Here is an 18,137-nt window from a genome sequence, read left to right as displayed (position 1 = left end):
CCTCTTCAACATCTGTAGAGTTTCTGTCAGGAAGACTATTTTGTTTTGGCTTTGCTTGTAGAACCAAGATTTGGACTTGAGACAGGGCTCCCAAGCAGCACACATCTTACATGACTCATGCATTTGTCAGCCTTATCCAATAGAGTAATTTTTCCCCAAAAGGTGATGGAGGACAATAGGAAGATCCCTCCAAAAGCACTAAGTCCACCATGCCTCCCTTCACTGCCACCCCAAAAAAGTTCCAGCATCACCAGTTTCTATCTGGCTGTCCGACGTGGAAAAAATAAACAAACTCCCAAGCATTTAGTGTGGCCTTCTCCTGCCTTTCCTCTTATGGTGCCATCTTTAACTGGCTCTGGTTTTGAGCGGCAGTCGTCTTCAGATAACATGCCAAGTTCTCACCTTCCCACTAAATGCCCAGGCTCCTCTCTTTCCCGTTCCAGACTTCTACATGAAGGCCTTCCAGGCTCCCCTATTTCCCACAAATTCCTTCTAAGATCCTCCAACCAGTCTCTCCTCAGCCTTCCCCAGACTCACCTCATTCTCTTTCACCCCACAAAGACCTAGCACTCTGCTCCCTCTGCAACAGAGGAATCTTTTGGAAGGAGGCTGCAACTGCAGTTTGCTCCTGCCTAGTGAGACTAGCTGCTAAACAAATATTAGGCATGGGTTGTCATGGAAAGAAAAGATGGGGGGATGAGGGAGAGAATCCACTGAGCTGTTGCTCAATGTACCTTCAGACTTTGCTCTTTTTTTCTTCCTGTGTCATCAGTTCCCGCACCCCCTGCAACCAGCCAAAACTTGTTGGAAGAACACTGTTGTCCACAACCAATTTGAAAGTTGTGGAAAGGAGATATTCCCCCATCCCATCACCAAGCATATACCTATAGCCCTGTTGCACCTCCTCACATCCCTGCTTGAACGTCACAACAGCTGGCTACTCCAGTGCCCCAATGGCACCTTGGGGCTCAGAGAGCCAGTTGAATAGACACTGCTGGTGTGTATGGGAAAGAGATGATGCAGCCCATTGTCTCTCCTTTTTCTATGGGCTACAGCATCTCAATACATGGGTACAGACCCACCTGCTAAGTTCTTTCCAAGCCACATTTCAGCCTCCCCACAATGACAAACGGCATACAGCCACTGCAAGGCATACTGGACGAACAGAAGTAGGGAGCGAAAGGAGTATGTGAGGGGGAAAGTGGCAGAGAAGGAATCCATTCACAGGAACATTTTGGAACACTGACTTCAATTTCCTGCATTTTAGAAAAATCAAGTTGCTTCAAAACAAATTAATTATTTAAAAAAAAAAAAAAAAAAAAAGGAATTCTATGCTAGGATAACTTGCCAGAGACAACTTATGTTCTGTTAATTGCCAATTGCCTTGCACCAAAGCCACAAGTCCCTAAATGCCTTTGCACATTTCTCATCAAACAAGCACGCATACAAAGAAGAACATTCAAGCAGTCATTATCAGAACAGTTTAAAAAACAAAAATAAAAAAAACCACACATAAAACCAAAGCAGGTTAGCTCCTTCTCTTTCATAGAAACACTGGGCTCTCATGCACCTGCTTCCTATCATCTGCTCAGGCTTCTGAAAGTCTGTTGAGCTGCTACTCTTTCTCTGCCCTTGCTTGAAGACAGGGAGTGGGCTCCAGGGACTGCTCCTCAGGACTGAGCATATACAGCATTTACACACTTAGATTTTCAGTTTTATCTGGTTTCTATCAGGAACTTTGGGTAGCCTAGACTTAAATTAATTTTCTGAATGTTCCCCTTTGATTTCTTCTCACCTACCCATGCTCTCCAATAGCTCCCTCCACAGCTCTCCTCTGCCTCCTCTTCTTCCCTTTCCTCCTTATCACAGTATTTCCATCTCCCCAACCCTCTTGGCCTCTGCCATTCCCCACCTTCTCCACCTCTGCCATGATGCCATAAAACCCAGCCAACTGATCCTGACTAGACAGGTGACAAGCTTCCTTTCTGTTCCTTTTCCTATTTCCTTCCAACCTATTGCTAATCCCCACAAAAACAACCTACAATACATGTAATGAACAAAGCTGTGCCAATTCTTCACCATAACCTTTTGCTTGTATGTTGGATCCACAATCTTGCATTTGTTTGTCTTCAGATTGCAAGCCCTTCAGAGCAGTGGTTGTCTTTGTGTTTGTCCAGTACCCAGCACAATGGAGCCCTAGACCTTGGAGCCCTATCAGAATATAAATATAATAATCACAGACTCATAGAAATTTAATATCAGTCTCTCAAGGGTACTCTGATGCTTAATTCATTAAAGCTGGCAGAGCATTTTGAGCTCTTTAGATAGAATGCGCTACAGAATCACAGAAGTGTAGGGCTGGAAGGGACCTTGAGATGTCATCTAGTCCAGTCCCCTATGCTGAGGCAGGACAAAGTAAACCTAGACCGTCTCTGACAGATGTCTGTCTAGCTGGTTCTTAAAAACCTCCAATTATGGGAATGCCACAACCTCCCTTAGAGCCTATTCCAGAGCTTAACTATCCTTATAAAGTTTTTCCTGATATCTAACCTAAATCTCCATTGCTGCAGATCAAGCCCATTACTACTTCTCCTACCTTCAGTGGACACAGAGAACAATTGATCACCATCCTCTTTATTAACAGTCCTTAACATTTTTGAAGGCTTGTTATCAGTCCCCTCCCCACAGAGTCTTGTTTTCTCAAGACTAAACATGCCCAGTTTTTTGTTTGTTTTTTTAAACTTTTCTTCATAGGTCAGGATTTCTAAACCTTTAATCAATTTTCTCCCCCTCTCTCCAATTTGTCCACATCTTTTATTAAGTGTGCTGTTCCAGAACTGGACACAGTACTACAGCGGAGGCTTCACCAGTGCCGAGTAGAGAGAAATAATTACTTCCCACGTCTTACATACAACACTCCTGTTAATACAGCCCAGAATGATATTAGCCTTTTTTCTACTGCACCACATTGTTGACTCATATTCAATTTGTGATCCATTATAACTATGGCCCTACCAAATTCACGGCTGTGAAAAACACATCAGTTTTCATGGTCTGTGAACTCTCCTGTGAAATGTGGCAAAGAGTTCGTGGGTGAATACCCACTGCGTCGAATGCATCTGACGAAGTGGGTATTCACCCACGAAAGCTTATGCTCCAATACGTCTTGTCGTAAATATAAAGGGAAGGGTAAACACCTTTAAATCCCTCCTGGCCAGAGGAAAAAAAAAAAAAAAAAAAACAAAAAAAAAAAAAAAAAAAAAAAAAAAAAAAAAAAAAAAAAAAACACACTTCTTTTCACCTGTAAAGGGTTAAGAAGCTAAGGTAACCTCGCTGGCACCAGACCAAAATGACCAATGAGGAGACAAGATACTTTCAAAGCTGAGGGGGGGCGGGGGGGAAGGGGGGGGAGAGAAAACAAAGGGTTCTCTGAGTTTTTTTTTTCCCCCCTCTTAACTGAAGAGCAACTAGAGGGGTTTTCTGTCTATTTGCCTGGAGACAAAGGTGTTCTTTTTAAAAAAACAAAACAAAAACAAAACAAAAAAAACCCACTGATTTTTCTGTAGGCGGACAATCGCTACCAGAGAACATAGGTATCCAGTTACAGCACAACCTATATATATATTTTTTTGACAAGCCAAGTTTTTGTTTGCTTTATTTCCAACTCTCGGGTGTAAATTTAGTTAAAAACAGAGAGGCAAACATGACAGAGCCCAAGACAGAAACAGCCAAAGAGGCTGCCCACAGGAGAGAACTGGAGGCAGCGAGAGAGACAGAAAAAAACCAAGAGGCTGCCCACAAGAAAGCTATGGAGGCAAAGGAAAAAAGAAATGGAGGAGAAGGAAAAAGACAGGAAGCATGAACTGGAGTTGGAGAAGGCAAAGGCTGAGCGGAATCTACTGGATAACCCTAACCATCCTTCCCCAACAATCCACAAATGGGAGCGACTATGTCGACAGTATGATGAATCCAGTGATATTGCTGAATATTTTTTCACCTTTGAGAGACTGTGCACTCTCCATAAAATTCCTGAAGCTCACATAACCACCACATTGGTCGCAAAATTAACTGGAAGAGCTCTGGACATATTCAGTAAGATACCTATTGATGAGGCTTCTGACTATAAGAAGTTCAAGGATTTGGTTTTAAAGCAATTTCAAATTACATCTGAAATGTACAGAGTAAAATTTCGAACCCTTAAGAGAGGGCCTGGACTAAGTAATGTGGCTTATCTAAACCAGATGAAGGATCTGTTAGATAAATGGGTCCAAGGAAGGGGTGTCACTATCTTTGATGGAATGTATGATTTGATAGCTCAGGAGCAATTCCTGACTATGTCCAAGGAGGAAATAAAATAGTGTTTATGGGCTAAGGAAATGGACTTACCAGAAAGTATTGCTTTTTATGCTGATCGATACGAGCAGTCCCAGACCGCCAGAGAGGTGGGGCAAGCCAGAACAAAATGGGTGGAGGAAGGAGAGAGGAACAACCCTGGTCGCAGTTGGAGCGCATACCAGAAGGGACACCCTCAGACCACACTCTACTATTGGGGGCAACCCAAGGCCCCAACTACACACCAAGGAATACTCCAGACACCTTATTATCCAGCCACACTGTTGTCCAGCAACCCACCTCGCCCCAGTGACCCGTCAGCTGGATGATGTTTTAAATGTAATGAGCCAGGGCATGTAAAGGCCAACTGCCCCAAGAACCCCAACAGATTACAGTTCATTGCACCGGAATCACACCAGAGGTCTTCAGGCCCAGACACTCCCCAGATAGTTACTCTCAGCGTGGAGGGAAACTAACTGAGTGTGGGCGGGAAGGTGTCACCGCGTGAAGGGACACCGGAGCACAAGTGTCAGCTATCCATGCTTCCTTAGTGGACCCAAATTTAATCAGCCCAGAGATCCAAGTGACAATTCAACCCTTCAAGTCCAACCCTTTCAATTTGCCTACAGCCAAGTTGCCTGTCCAGTACAAGGGCTGGTCAGGAACATGGACTTTTGCAGTCTATGATGATTATCCCATCCCCATGCTGTTGGGGGAAGACTTCGCCAATTGTGTGAAGCGGGCCAAGAGGGTGGGAATGGTCACCCGCAGCCAGGCTATCCAAGCTGTCATTCCTAGCTCTGTTCCTGAAACTTCTACCAGGACCCGGTCAGAGGTGATGGACCCAGACCCCATGCCAACGTCTGCAACAGCAGTAGTGGATCCAGTCCCAGAGACCCAGACAGAGCCAGTCCCAGAACCGGCGGAACAACCAGCACCAGACCCATTGCCAGCACTGAATCCCGTACTTGCAACCCCAACACCAGAGGGCCCCACCGAACCTGAACTGGCAGCAGCCGATAACCCTACACAAGAGTCTCAGCCGGAGCCTGAACCCAAACATAGTGCACCAGCGGAGAGTGGTTCACAGTCAACGGAAACAGCCCCATCCCCTACATCGCTTCCAGAGGGACCAAGCCTAGGTCCACAATTCAATGAGGAACTGATGTCTCCAGCATCAAGGGAACAGTTCCAGACCAAACAGGAAGCAGATGAAAGCCTCCAGAGAGCTTGGACAGTGGCACGGAGCAATCCACTGCCTCTCAGCTCTTCTAATCGATCCAGGTTTGTTGTAGAAAGAGGACTTTTATATAAAGGAAACTCTTTCTGGTGGACACCTTGAAGACGGGCATCCTCAGAGACAGTTGGTAATTCCAACTAAGTACCGGATAAAGCTCTTGAGCTTGGCCCATGATCATCCTAGTGGCCATGCTGGGGTGAACAGGACCAAAGACCGTTTGGGGAGGTCATTCCACTGGGAGGGAATGGGCAAGGATGTTTCTACCTATGTCTGGTCTTGTGAGGTATGCCAAAGAGTGCAAAGACCCCAAGACCAAGTCGAAGCCCCTCTCCAGCCACTCCCCATCATTGAAGTTCCATTTCAGTGAGTAGCTGTGGATATTCTGGGTCCTTTTCTGAAAAGGGCACCCAGAGGAAAGCAGTACATACTGACTTTCATGGATTTTGCCAGCCAATGGCCGGAAGCAGTAGCTCTAAGCAACACCAGGGCTAAGAGTGTGTGCCAGGCACTAGCAGACATTTTTGCCAGGGTAGGTTGGCCCTCCGACATCCTCACAGATGCAGGAACTAATTTCCTGGCAGGAACTGTGGAAAGCCTTTGGGAAGCTCATGGGGTGAATCACTTGGTTGCCACCCCTTACCATCATCAAACAAATGGCCAGGTGGAGAAATTTAATGGGACTTTGGGGGGCCATCATACATAAATGAGCTCTCCAGTGATTGGGACCTAGTGTTGCAGCAGTTGCTCTTTGCCTACAGAGTTGTACCACGTCCCAGTTTAGGGTTTTCACCATTTGAACTTGTATATGGCCGCGTGGGGGAGGGAGGAACCATAAGGGGCCATTACAGTTGGTAAAGCAGCAAGGGAGGGGTTTACACCTTCTCCAAGAACTAACATTCTGGACTTTGTAACCAACCTACAAAACACCCTCCAAACCTCTTTAGCCCTTGCTAAAGAAAACCTAAAGGATGCTCAAAAAGAGCAAAAAGCCTGGTATGATAAACATGCCAGAGAGTGTTCCTTCAAAGTAGGGGACCAGGTCATGGTCTTAAAGGTGCACCAGGCCCATAAAATGGAAGTGTCATGGGAAGGGCCATTCACGGTCCAGGAGTGCCTGGGAGCTGTTAATCATCTCATAGCATTCCCCACCTCCAACTGAAAGCCTAAGGTGTACCATATTAAATTCTCTAAAGCCCTTTTATTCCAGAGAATTAAAGGTTTGTCAGTTTACAGCCCAGGGAGGAGATGACGCCGAGTGGCGTGGCTGAGTGGCTGAAGGTGTCTACTACGAAGGGAAAAGTGCTGGTGGCGTGGAAGAGGTGAACCTCTCCATGACCCTTGGGCGTATGCAGCGACAGCAGATCAAGGAGCTGTGCACTAGCTATGCGCCGACGTTCTCAGCCACCCCAGGACTGACTGAATGGGCATACCACTCCATTGACACAGGTAATGCTCACCCAATTAAAGTCCAACCTTTCTGGGTGTCTCCTCAAGCTAAAACTGCTATAGAATGGGAGATCCAGGATATGCTACAGATGGGTGTAATCCGCCCCTCTGGCAGTGCATGGGCATCTCCAGTGGTTCTAGTTCCCAAACCAGATGGGGAGATACGTTTTTGCATGAATATTACAGGCGATTTGTACCACAATACAGCCAAATCACTGCCCCACTGGCAGACCTAACCAAAAAGAAACAGCCAAATGCTGTTTGGTGGACCAAAGAGTGTCAGAAGGCCTTTAACCAGCTTAAAGCGACACTCATGTCTGACCCTGTGCTAAGGGCCCCAGACTTTGACAAACCGTTCCTACTAACCACAGATGCGTCCGAGTGTGGTGTGGGAGCAGATTTAATGCAGGAAGGACTGGATCAAGAATTCCCCCCTGTAGTGTTTCTCAGCAAGAAGCTGTCTGAGAGGGAAAGCAACTAGTCAGTCAGTGAAAAAGAATGTTACGCCATTGTCTACGCTCTGGAAAAGCTACGCCCATACGTTTGGGGATGGCGTTTCCACCTGCAAACTGACCATGCTGCTCTACAGTGGCTTCATACTGCCACAGGAAATAACAAAAAACTTATTTGGTGGAGTTTAGCTCTCCAAGATTTTGATTTTGACATCCAACACATCTCAGGAGCTTCTAACAAAGTGGCTGATGCATTCTCCCATGAAAGTTTCCCAGAATCAACTGGTTAAAATCGTCCTTGAGATGTGGAAAATATCGTTAGTCTTTATATACTTGGTAGTATATTTAGAGGTGCATGTGTCTTATTAACTCTGTTTTCTCCTAGAGCTCCAGGAAGAAATCACAGCCAGCATTTCACCCATCTGTGATTTGGGGGATGGGTCATAAATACAAAGGGAAGGGTAAACACCTTTAAATCCCTCCTGGCCAGAGGAAAAACCATTTCACCTGTAAAAGGTTAAGAAGCTAAGACAACCTCGCTGGCACCTGACCAAAATGACCAGTGAGGAGACAAGATACTTTCAAAGCTGGAGGGGGTGGGGGGAAACAAAGAGTTCTCTCTGTCTGTGTTTTTTTTGCTGGGACCAGAGCAGGAATGCAGGTCAGAACTCCTGAAAAAAGTCAGTAAGCCATCTAGCTAGATATGCGTTAGATTCTGTTTTGTTTAAATGGCTGATAAAATAAGTTGTTCAGCCAGTAGCTGCTGCTCTGTCTGCCCAGCTCTGAAGGCCGTTCCCTGCCTCAGCAGCAGTGCAGAAGTAAGGGTGTCAATCCCATGACTCTCCTACAATAGCCTTGTGACACCCCCTCCCCATGATCCATTTTTGGGTCAGGACCCCCACAGTTACAACATTGACATTTCAGACATAACCATCTGAAACCATGAATTTGACCATTTTAAAAATCATATGACTGCAAAATTGACTAAAATGGACTGTGAATTTGGTAGGGCCCTAACTGTAACCCCCAGAATCTTATCAGCAGTACTACAACCTAGCCAGTTATCCCCATTTTGTAGGTGAGCTGCAATTTTTCCTTCCTAAATGAAGTACTTGGCACTTGCCATTATTGAGGGTCATCTTTTTTATTTCAGATCAATTCTCCAATTTGTCAAGGTCATTTTGAACTCCAATCCTGTCCTCCAGAGTGCTTGCAACCCTTCCTAGCTTGTTATTAGCTGCAGATTTTATATGCACTCTCCACTCATTATCCAAGTCATTAATTAAATTATTGAGTGGTACCAGACCCAGGACTGACCCAATGAGACCCCACTACATAAGTCCTCCTTGTACGAGAGTGAATCATTGATAACTACTCTGAGTTTAGTCTGTAGACCAGTTGTGCACCCACCTTATAGTAATTTCATCTGGACTACATTAAGTTTGCTTATGAGAACGTCGTGTGGGACTGAGTCAAAAACTTTACTTAAAAAAAATTTCTCTCTTGACCATCCCAGAACATTCAAGATTTCATGTAAGCACATCTTTAAATGAAAATATTTGCTAGCAGCAGAATAAACTTTCCAGTAGAAATGTGACCACTGTGGGAGGAAGGATTTAAAAAAAAGCCATTGTAATAGGAAAAGTAGCCTCTGGATTGGAAAGTCTCCATAGGGGGACAATGTGTAGGACTCAATCCTGTTTGCTTTGAAATCCATGGCATCTTTCCTTGGCTAGCACAAGCGTGGGCAAACTATTTTAATCCGGCCCTCGAGCTCCCGCTGGGGAGCAGGGTCAGGGGCCACTCCATGCGGCTCCAGGAAGCAGCAGCATGGCCCCTCTCCGGCTCCCAGCCAGGGGATCTGCTCTGCATGTTGCCCCCACCCCAAGCTCTGCCCCTGCAGCTCCCATTGGCCAGGAACCATATCCAATGGGAGCTGCAGGGGTGGTGCCTGTGGACAGGCAGTGTGTAGAGCTGCCTGGCTGTGCCTCTGCATAGGAGCTGGAGAAGGGACATGCTGCTGCTTCCAGGAGCCACTTGAGGTAAGTGCTGCCCAGAGCCTGCATTCCTGATCCCCGCCCCCCATACCCCAACCCCCTGATCTCGTCCTGATTCCCCCTCCCACTCTCCAAACTCCTCAATCCCAGCCCGGAGCACCCTCCTGCCGGCCAAACCCCTCATCCCCAGCCCCACCCCAGAACCCGCACTCCCAGCCGGAGCCCACTCCTGCACCCTGAACTCCTAGTTTCTGCCAGGTCAGAGTCTGCACCCCCAGCCAGAGCCCTCAACCCCCTTCCAAACCCCACCCCCAATTTTGTGAACATTCATGGCCTACCATACAATTTCTATTCCCAGATATGGCCCTCGGGCCAAAAGGTTTGCCCACCCCAGGCTAGTAGGAGGTAAGATCAAGCTCATAACAATAAACTCGAAATCTGCAGGGAGGTTATCACTCACCAGATGGATTTCTGACTTCATTGTTGCACTGACATGGAACATAAAATAGATGTCATGAGAATGAACTAGGTTTTCACATACAGCTCGTGAATTTTATTTTGCAGTCATAAAATGTATACAAGCTCTCCTCCCTGGTTACTAGAATCTTACACCCTGGAATTATTTTGACAGTATTTGCTGCAAGTTTATTCAAAGTCTATTATAGTTGCGTCGGTTTATAGCTCCATGTTTACTGATCTCCAACACAACAGAACACAATTAAAAATAAATCATATTTAAAATAGACTAACTTTCTGATTAGCGGTTCCCAGGCTTTTTTTTTTTGTGGAATCTCCTAGACCCTTAGGATGGCTTTGTGTAACAATACACACACAACCCCCATAACCTGATGCAGTTGTGGTCATCTCCCCTTTTTTGGTCTATTTTCTCACTTCCACCTGTTCTCTATTTCCTTATCTTTTCTGTGCAGTTTTTCCTTCCTCACTTTCTTTCATTTTTATGCTTTTTAACAACTTTTATATAGTCGTCTCTCCCCCATTAGCTCCACTCACATACCTCTGTTCATCAGAAGGCTACACACTGCTTCTTCTGGTGTATGGAGTCTGACGGCACAATGAATTAGATGCTGGGGAAGTGATGTAGCCACTCTATCATGGCAGGATCACACAGACATCAAGCACATCCATCTACCATCAAGCAGTCCCAACAGTAAAGACGCAAGTTAAACTGCCTGCAACAACACATCCTGTTGTAATGAAGAAGGATCTTTTGGTTCATATGGCTGTTCTAAGGGGAATGCGTGAGCTGATCCAGAGAGACTAGAGGACACAACTACCAAGAAATGTGTTCTTGATCCAACCACAGATTGCTGCTGATCCTTAGAAAGGTTGTGTCTGATGTACTGTCTGAGAGGCTCAACTATTTCAGAAAAGGGGCATCTTGACTTTAGCTGGTGTTTTTGGTGGGGCTTTAAGATGCAGTCATGAAGTAAGCCATCTTGATAGTTGATTGTGTGCAATAACGTGGCCAGGGCCCTGACTTCGTGCCTAATAGCTTGGGGAGCAATGCCAGCCAGGACCAGAAGGCTGGCATGCTGCTGAAGATGGGTGCCATCCATTGCTACCACCCAGAGCTGAACTGAGTGAATTATAGTAAGCTCTTGCGCTTAGTGGTACCTGTGTCCAGGAGATCCACAGGTAAATTATGAAGTGGGTAAAATATACATTTCCTTGCATCAGTTTTCAATTTGCGGACATTCCATTTTATTAAATGTCCTCTTGGTGAGAATGTGAACTGTTTCTTTAAATCTATAACAAAGCCAGATTTTGGAGGGGGGGCGAAGGGGTGAGTTCTGGATAGAAGCTCTTCAGAAAAGCAGAGCACACCTTTGGGATAATACTAGTTTCCATATTCTAATAAAGTTCATGGTCAGAAGAAAGCTACTCTTTAAAAAGCTTTCCCATTGTTACACCACCCCTGTTGTGGTGTTCTAGGAAAGATTAAAATGAAGTGCGCCTCCTCAACAACATTATTTTGTACATATTTGTGTGTGTTCTCCCTTACAGGTCTCCTCTCTAACCTTAACAGTCCCAATATTTAGACTTCCATCTGAGTATTCCTGGGGGATTTAAAATAAATAAATCACAAGCACATCTTTGGGGTCCTTCTATTTCTTTTTTTAAGAAAAGGTGACCAAAACTGACACCGTATTGCAGGGATGACAATTTGGGTGGTGCCTCTTAGGTGCAGCACAGAGCTCGCAGTCCAGAGGGAGAGCTGTGAGAGAATCCTGGAAGAAAGAAATGCCAGAACATACTTCCGGTACTTCTGGCACAGAAGTACTGGCATGCCCCCAAAAGTGCCACAATGGCATTCAAGAGAGTTCTGCCACATCTTGCGCGCTGGCTTTAAGCCACCTATGTGCCCTCCGAATCCTGGGCTGCTCCAGGGACTGGAGAGACTCCCAGCATCACTTAGACAACTCTGGGGCCTAAGTCACAGCAGCCTCCCCAGGCTGCCCTGAGAGCTGCAGTGCTGTTCAGAATCTCCACAGCTATGCCAGCAGCACTCCCCCTCCCACCTGCAGCCAGGTCCCCTACACCAGAGCTTGCAAGAGGTGCTTGGAAGGCAGCCTAACAGTTGTCTACCTGCACCAAAGAAATCCTCCCCCAGCTGGAACCTTGGCTTTGAGAGCCTCTTTATGCCCATCTCCCTACTTCCCCCCCCCCCCACCCCCTTTATGGCACTCCAGCACCATAACCTGGCTCAATGGGGCTGGAGTGAATGTAAGGATCTCACCCCAAGTGAGAGTGTATAGTTGAACTATTTTCTATCCCATTCTTTATATGCCCTCACATTTTGTTTGCTTCTCCCCACCCCCACCCAACGTGAGGCAAGGTTTTAATTGATTTGTATACAATGATGCCCAGGTCTTTCCCCAATTTGGTACAGTTTTTTAGAACCCCGTAACACGTATGAATAGTTCAAAGTATTTCTACCTGTCTGTATTACATTGCATTTGTCAACACTGAATTCCACTGTGCTCCTTCACCGAGCTTTAGTAGGTTCCTTTGAAGTTATCTAGTCTTCTCTGGTCTTGACTAAATAATTGTATCTCATTTGCAAATTTGTCACCTCACCATTCAGATATTTAATAAATGTATTAAAAATTAGTCCTAGAGAACACTTTTGGGTGTCAATCTAAACGATTTGTAACTCCCTAATTATTTTCAACCAATTTTTCTGGTCAACGATTAACACCTTCGTAAGAGACAGACATTTGCCATCCTCCCATTCTCTGATGCAGGAAGGTAATGGATTTTAATGAGATACAGTACAATTTTGTTAACCACTACCAACCACTTCATTCCTAAATTTCTTCAAAATTCTTGGTGAATGTCATCTGAGCTGGATGTCTTGGTACTTTATCATTGTGATCCTCTACTTCCTCTTACAACACCTCAATCTTAGGGCCCCATTTTTATTATCTGAATAGACTGGTATGGGGTGGGTATCTCCCCAGCATCCTTCCTGCAGAAGGCCAAAGCAAAAAAAATAATTTAGCCTCTGCCATGTCCTTGTCATCTTTAATTGCACCCTTAACTCTCAGCTAGTCTAGCAGACCCACCAATTCTCTTGAAAATATTTGATTTTTTTAAAAAAACAAACAAACTTATTCGATGTATTTGGCTATTTGCTCTTGAAAATTTCCTCCTAGATTTCCTCCTTTCCATTTTTACATTTTTCCTGCCTTAGTTTATGTTCCTTTCCTTAGGCTAGATTTCCATTTCCTGAAGGTCACCTGTTTGGTTCATCACACTGTTTGTTTGGTCTTGCCTTTCTGCTTCCTTTTTGGTTTCAGGGTACGCATGCCTTCTGTGACGCAATTATGGTATACTTAAGTAGTTCCATTCTGATGCCAAGGATTTTAATATTTTTCTTTTTTTAAAAAACTAGTTTCCTACTCTTGCCAAACCCTTCTCTTTCCTCCAGAGCCAGGGCATTTATTGGTTTATTTTTACTTCAATACAGTGCAGGGGTTAGTTGTCATGCTTCTCTTCCTGCTCCAAAAGGCTTTCACTGGGTCCTACTTTTTGGTCTAGTTGGCATTTTTATTTTTTTTCCCCTTTAATACTAGCCTAGTCACAAGACTGAAGTTTCAGTTGTGTTTGTCACAGCTGCATTTCACACAGACACACACAAATGCAACCTTAAGCAAAGGTCATTGCAGGGCATTTAGGGGGAAAATGACAAGTTTTTTGGTGCTGAAACACGCTTCACAAAGATCAAGGACACTAGCAGGATTCTAGAAAAGAGCTGGATGCGTTATCAAGCTGACATGCCCCAGGGAGTAAGTGGAAAACAAGAGAGAAAAGTCTTGGTTTAAAAACCTAAAAACACCACGTGTTTTGTTTTATCATCTCACTGCTATTTTAGGACAAACCACTTTAATCAGTTTAAAAACCAGGTGCACAGCATTTAAGCCTGGATAGAGAAAACAAGTATTGAGAGAAGAATGCCAAAAGCTTGAGAGGGATGGGAGGATCTTTTCCTGTTCCCACTGAGGCCAATGAGAGCAGAGGGACCTGAAGTGGAAAGTCTGAGGAGAAAGACTAGGATCTGAACATGATGAGCAAGGTGTTTCAGTTTGGAGGCTGAGGACTGGCAGCTTTACTAAGTGAGAGACTGAAGGATTGAGGCTCCAGAGCTGCAACCTACCAGATCACTATGCATGCACACTCACTGACTTCACTGGGGCTCTGCAAGGGTACACGGTCCACCTGCTTGTTGCCTCCAGAAGTCAGTGTGGGATGAGGGGTCATCTGCTCTGATGCAGCTGTAGGCTTGGGATCAGAGGTGGGGGGGTGGGGAAGAGAAGAAACAAACCCACTTTTTTGTACTATACCCTGTGTGGTCCAATAGCCTGCATAAGGAAGGAAATGTTACACTCAAATGAGCAGTTTTAAAGGGAATCCATGACAGGGGAACATCACAGATCATTTTAGGGCACAGAGTAATTTTAAAAATATATATTTCTGAATATACCCAGCAACTGACCCTTGGCAGCCTGTGTAAAAGAGCTTCAAACTATCTGAACTATACAAAAAAAGAAAAAAAAAAACACATGCCCACTAGGGCTGAAAAATCACTTTGGCAATAGATGACTTAACTTTATGTTAGGAAATGTTTGGAAGGCATAATTTTGAAGTGTTAGGGAAATGTGTGTGATAACTGCTTGGGTGAAAGAGCAAATATAGTCCATGGTTAGATTTACATAATGGTCACAGCAAGTAGTGAGAGGCTGGCAGGGCCAGCTGCCCATCAAGTGGAGGCAAAGGGAAGCACAGGTCTAAGCTTTGAGAATCTGATAGATTCCATTGATTTTCACAGAAAATGTTACACCCCCCCCAGCAGCTTCATCTGCAGTGGAGGTGGGAGAAGAAGAGAACAAAAACAAAAAAGACACCCCCACCACTGGCTTCCACTGCTAGACAATGCAGTCCAACCCCCTCTTCTTTTAGAGTTGCAGAGAAGATACCAGCCTTAGGGCCAGTTCTGATGCCCTTAATCGTAGAAGTAGCCCTACTGACTTCATCAGTCTCATGTGAAAAATCTTGCAGGGTTGGGCCCCCTCCTTAGAGCGAGGGGAACAAAGACCAAACAAATCGGGGCAGGGGTGCGATGTATCCTAACTAGATAGGATCTGAAAGTAGTGCCACTTAGAATTTTCTTGAGAGTGCTACAGGAGAAGAGAGGTGCCAAGGACGAAGGGAAGGGAGAGGAATAGGCAGATATAGAGCAGGTGAGAAATACCTCAATTATGACCAAAATTTTGTATCCCCAAGTTTCACATTAAAAATTAGGTTGTAAACCCCTTGTGTTGTCCCTAGCATCCAACTAGTTTGGTGATCCCTAATAGTGCTTTTGAAGAGCTTGGTATTCCTAATTTACCACGATGTTAATTAGTCTATTAAACTGGGGACAAGCCAGCAGTCCTTATGGCCTCATCCTGAAACCTACTAAGCAGGAATGGGAGTGGAGGGTACTTAGCACCTTACAGGTTTGGGCCCTGTGCTACTATATAGGGGGACCAGAGACTGCTCTGTATTTCGCTCCCAACAGGGCTTAAATGGGGGCTCTCTTAGGACACATTACAACCATGAGTCTATTTGTCCTATCGAATTTGTAATTCAGACTTTCCATTTGATGTTCACCATAAACATCAAAGAGAAATGACCCAACTGAATTTATTTGGAACCTAATGTTGCATTAGTGTAACAGATACAAAACATTCCTATGATATGCTGTTAAAGAGTTAAAAAGGAATTACACACCTCAACAGCCAAACCCAGAACCCCATCTTGGAAAAACAAATTAAATTACTATATTTCATATGCTGCACTTCTACAGCCCCTTCCATCCAATAGTCAAACAGCACTTTACGTTAAGTGAGCCTCACAACACCCATATGTAAAAGTTATCATCCCCTTGTGCAGCTGGGGAAACGGAGGTACACAGCAGTTAAACAACAAGCCCAAGATCACATAGCAGGAGATCTGGGAATAGAACTTTTGACACCTCGTGATACACTTTAACCACAAGACCATCCTTAAGTTTCCTTCCCGCTGATGGCTTTTGAACTAGCTTTAAAAGATCCAGTGAGAGGAGGAGTGATAGATAACTAAATTAGATAGCTAGAGGCAATAAAAGTGATTAGAAACATGTGGGGGGGGGGGGGGGATTCTAAACAGAGAAAGATTAAGACTAGAACTATTTTATTTGGAAAGGAGAAGAGTAAAAAAAGAGGACAAAATTGAGGTACATAAAATAAATTGTCTGAACAAGGAGAAACCAGACACCTTTAAAAATAGAAGGAGTAGAGGGCACCTGAACGAATTTAAAAAGGCATCAGCATTTCAGTGGGTAAGAGGGTTAGTTTACCTATACATAAACTGTGGCATTTACATCTGGAGTATATTACTGAGGCAAATAACTTAGTAAGATTTTAAAATAATTTAAGGTTTATATGACTCTGTAGTTACACTAGCTGGAATAAGAGTTATAATATAATAAATGAATTACCACCTAGCTCCAAGTGCTTTACATTTTGCAGATGGGAAGACTGGGGCACAGAGGGGAAGTAACTTGCCCAAGGTCACAAGCAGAACCATGAATAGAATCCAGGTATCCTGAGTGCCAGTCCAGTGCCACGCTAGTGGATTAAACAGCCCTTTCCCTCAGCTTTTCACACAATAGCTTCTATACCTTCTTTCACTTGGACCCCTATATTTGGTACAACCTCTCTGAAATCATCCACAAGACCCTACAAGGCCCAGCTTGTCTCATATTTCAGACCATACTGATCATGATTCAGATCAGGAAGAGGTTTCCTTCATTACTATCTTGGCTCATGACACTATATTGTAAAATAAAGCCACTATGGTAGTATAGAGAAAACCACATTGGAACCCTCTCTCACAAGTCACACAAGAATCATTCTCAAATGGAATGAAATCCTTCTCTGTGAGCAGGTTATAACTTTATGTTTCAACTCAAATAGAAGCTGTGCCTTAAACCACTCTGATCATCTGGAACTTTGGGATAGGCAGCATATAGTTCTATACACATTTAAGAGCAAGAGATAAATGAATATAGAGGATTTTGGCCCAGGGATAAATCAGATACATACCAAAATCCACTTTGAGTTACAGAGACTTCCTCTCTAAACCTGGAGTCTTCTCCTATCACTACCAGCTCTTGCTCAAAGCCATCCAGGCCTATTTATGAATGCCTAATTGGATGATGAGCCTCACCTGCTCTGAGTACTCCAGGTTCAACAAATAACTCAGGCCCAGATCCACAAAGGGATTTAGGTACTACTGCTATACACAGAACACCCACTCAGCTACCACCAAACCCTGTAATTACCTAAATTCATTAGGTGCATTTCCCCTGTAAAAGTTCCCTAGGCATCTACATTTCTGCCCATGACCAGGCATACTGCTGCCTCAGGTAGGCATCTAGGCCCCTATTTTAACCTAAGCCCCAGCTCAATCTTTAAACCAGGTGAAGATAGGGATTGCCCCACCTATCTCACCTGCAGGTGTGCTCAGAATTTACCTAACTCCACACAAAACGTGGGAGGAGGTGGCTCAGGAACTCATCTGGGGTGTGGGAGACCCCAATTCAGTGCTTAATTTGTAATGAAAGAGGTGCAGGGGCTCAAACAATTTTTCTACATTCAGAACTGATGCAGCAAGCCTAGAGGTGCTGGGGCTCAGCCCTAGCAAGCCCTGGCACAAATTAAACACTGTCCTAATTCAATATTCCCCCCTTCCTGATGATGAGAAGGGTCTCCCCCCTCTCAGGTAAGTGCCCTAGCCACTGGACTACACAATATGCTAATGTGGGGCTCTCTCAATCTCTTCTGTTGAAGCTGTTCAACTTTGCATTAACTAGTTTAATATTAATTGGCCAGCAAAAGAGTGAGAATGACTCTGTCATCCAGTGGTTGGGATGTTTATCTGAGAGATGGGAGTCCCTGTTCAAATCCCTTCTCCTCAGTGGGCAGAGAAGGAAACTGAAACAGGGTCTCCCAAATCCTGGATGACTACATTAAAACCACTGAGCTAAAGATTATAAGAGAGCATCCCTCTCCAGCCCCAGCTGTGTGTGGAGGTAAGCATGCACATAAGCTATTTTTGCAAGAA

The 18,137-nt window shown here is 44.7% G+C and overlaps 1 protein-coding gene across 3 annotated transcripts in view; it reads right to left on the bottom strand.

Moving 5' to 3' along the window:
- Nucleotides 1-18,137, bottom strand: part of KCTD1 (potassium channel tetramerization domain containing 1) — a 145,968-nt gene that overhangs the window by 115,975 nt on the left and 11,856 nt on the right. The window contains exon 1 of one of the 3 annotated variants that reach the window (XM_043539702.1): nt 17,117-17,240. The exons of 1 other annotated variant lie outside the window; for it this stretch is intronic. The gene's annotated coding sequence lies outside the window, so the exon portion shown is untranslated. Of the gene's footprint in view, nt 1-17,116; nt 17,241-18,137 lie in introns of those variants that run through there. One more of the 3 variants, XM_043539703.1, reaches the window with a different exon arrangement.

Source organism: Chelonia mydas, chromosome 2 (genome assembly GCF_015237465.2).
Source record: "Chelonia mydas isolate rCheMyd1 chromosome 2, rCheMyd1.pri.v2, whole genome shotgun sequence".
Lineage (NCBI taxonomy): Eukaryota > Metazoa > Chordata > Testudines > Cheloniidae > Chelonia > Chelonia mydas.
Note: the sequence above shows the minus strand (reverse complement) of the source record. Positions and strands in the feature narration are given on the sequence as shown.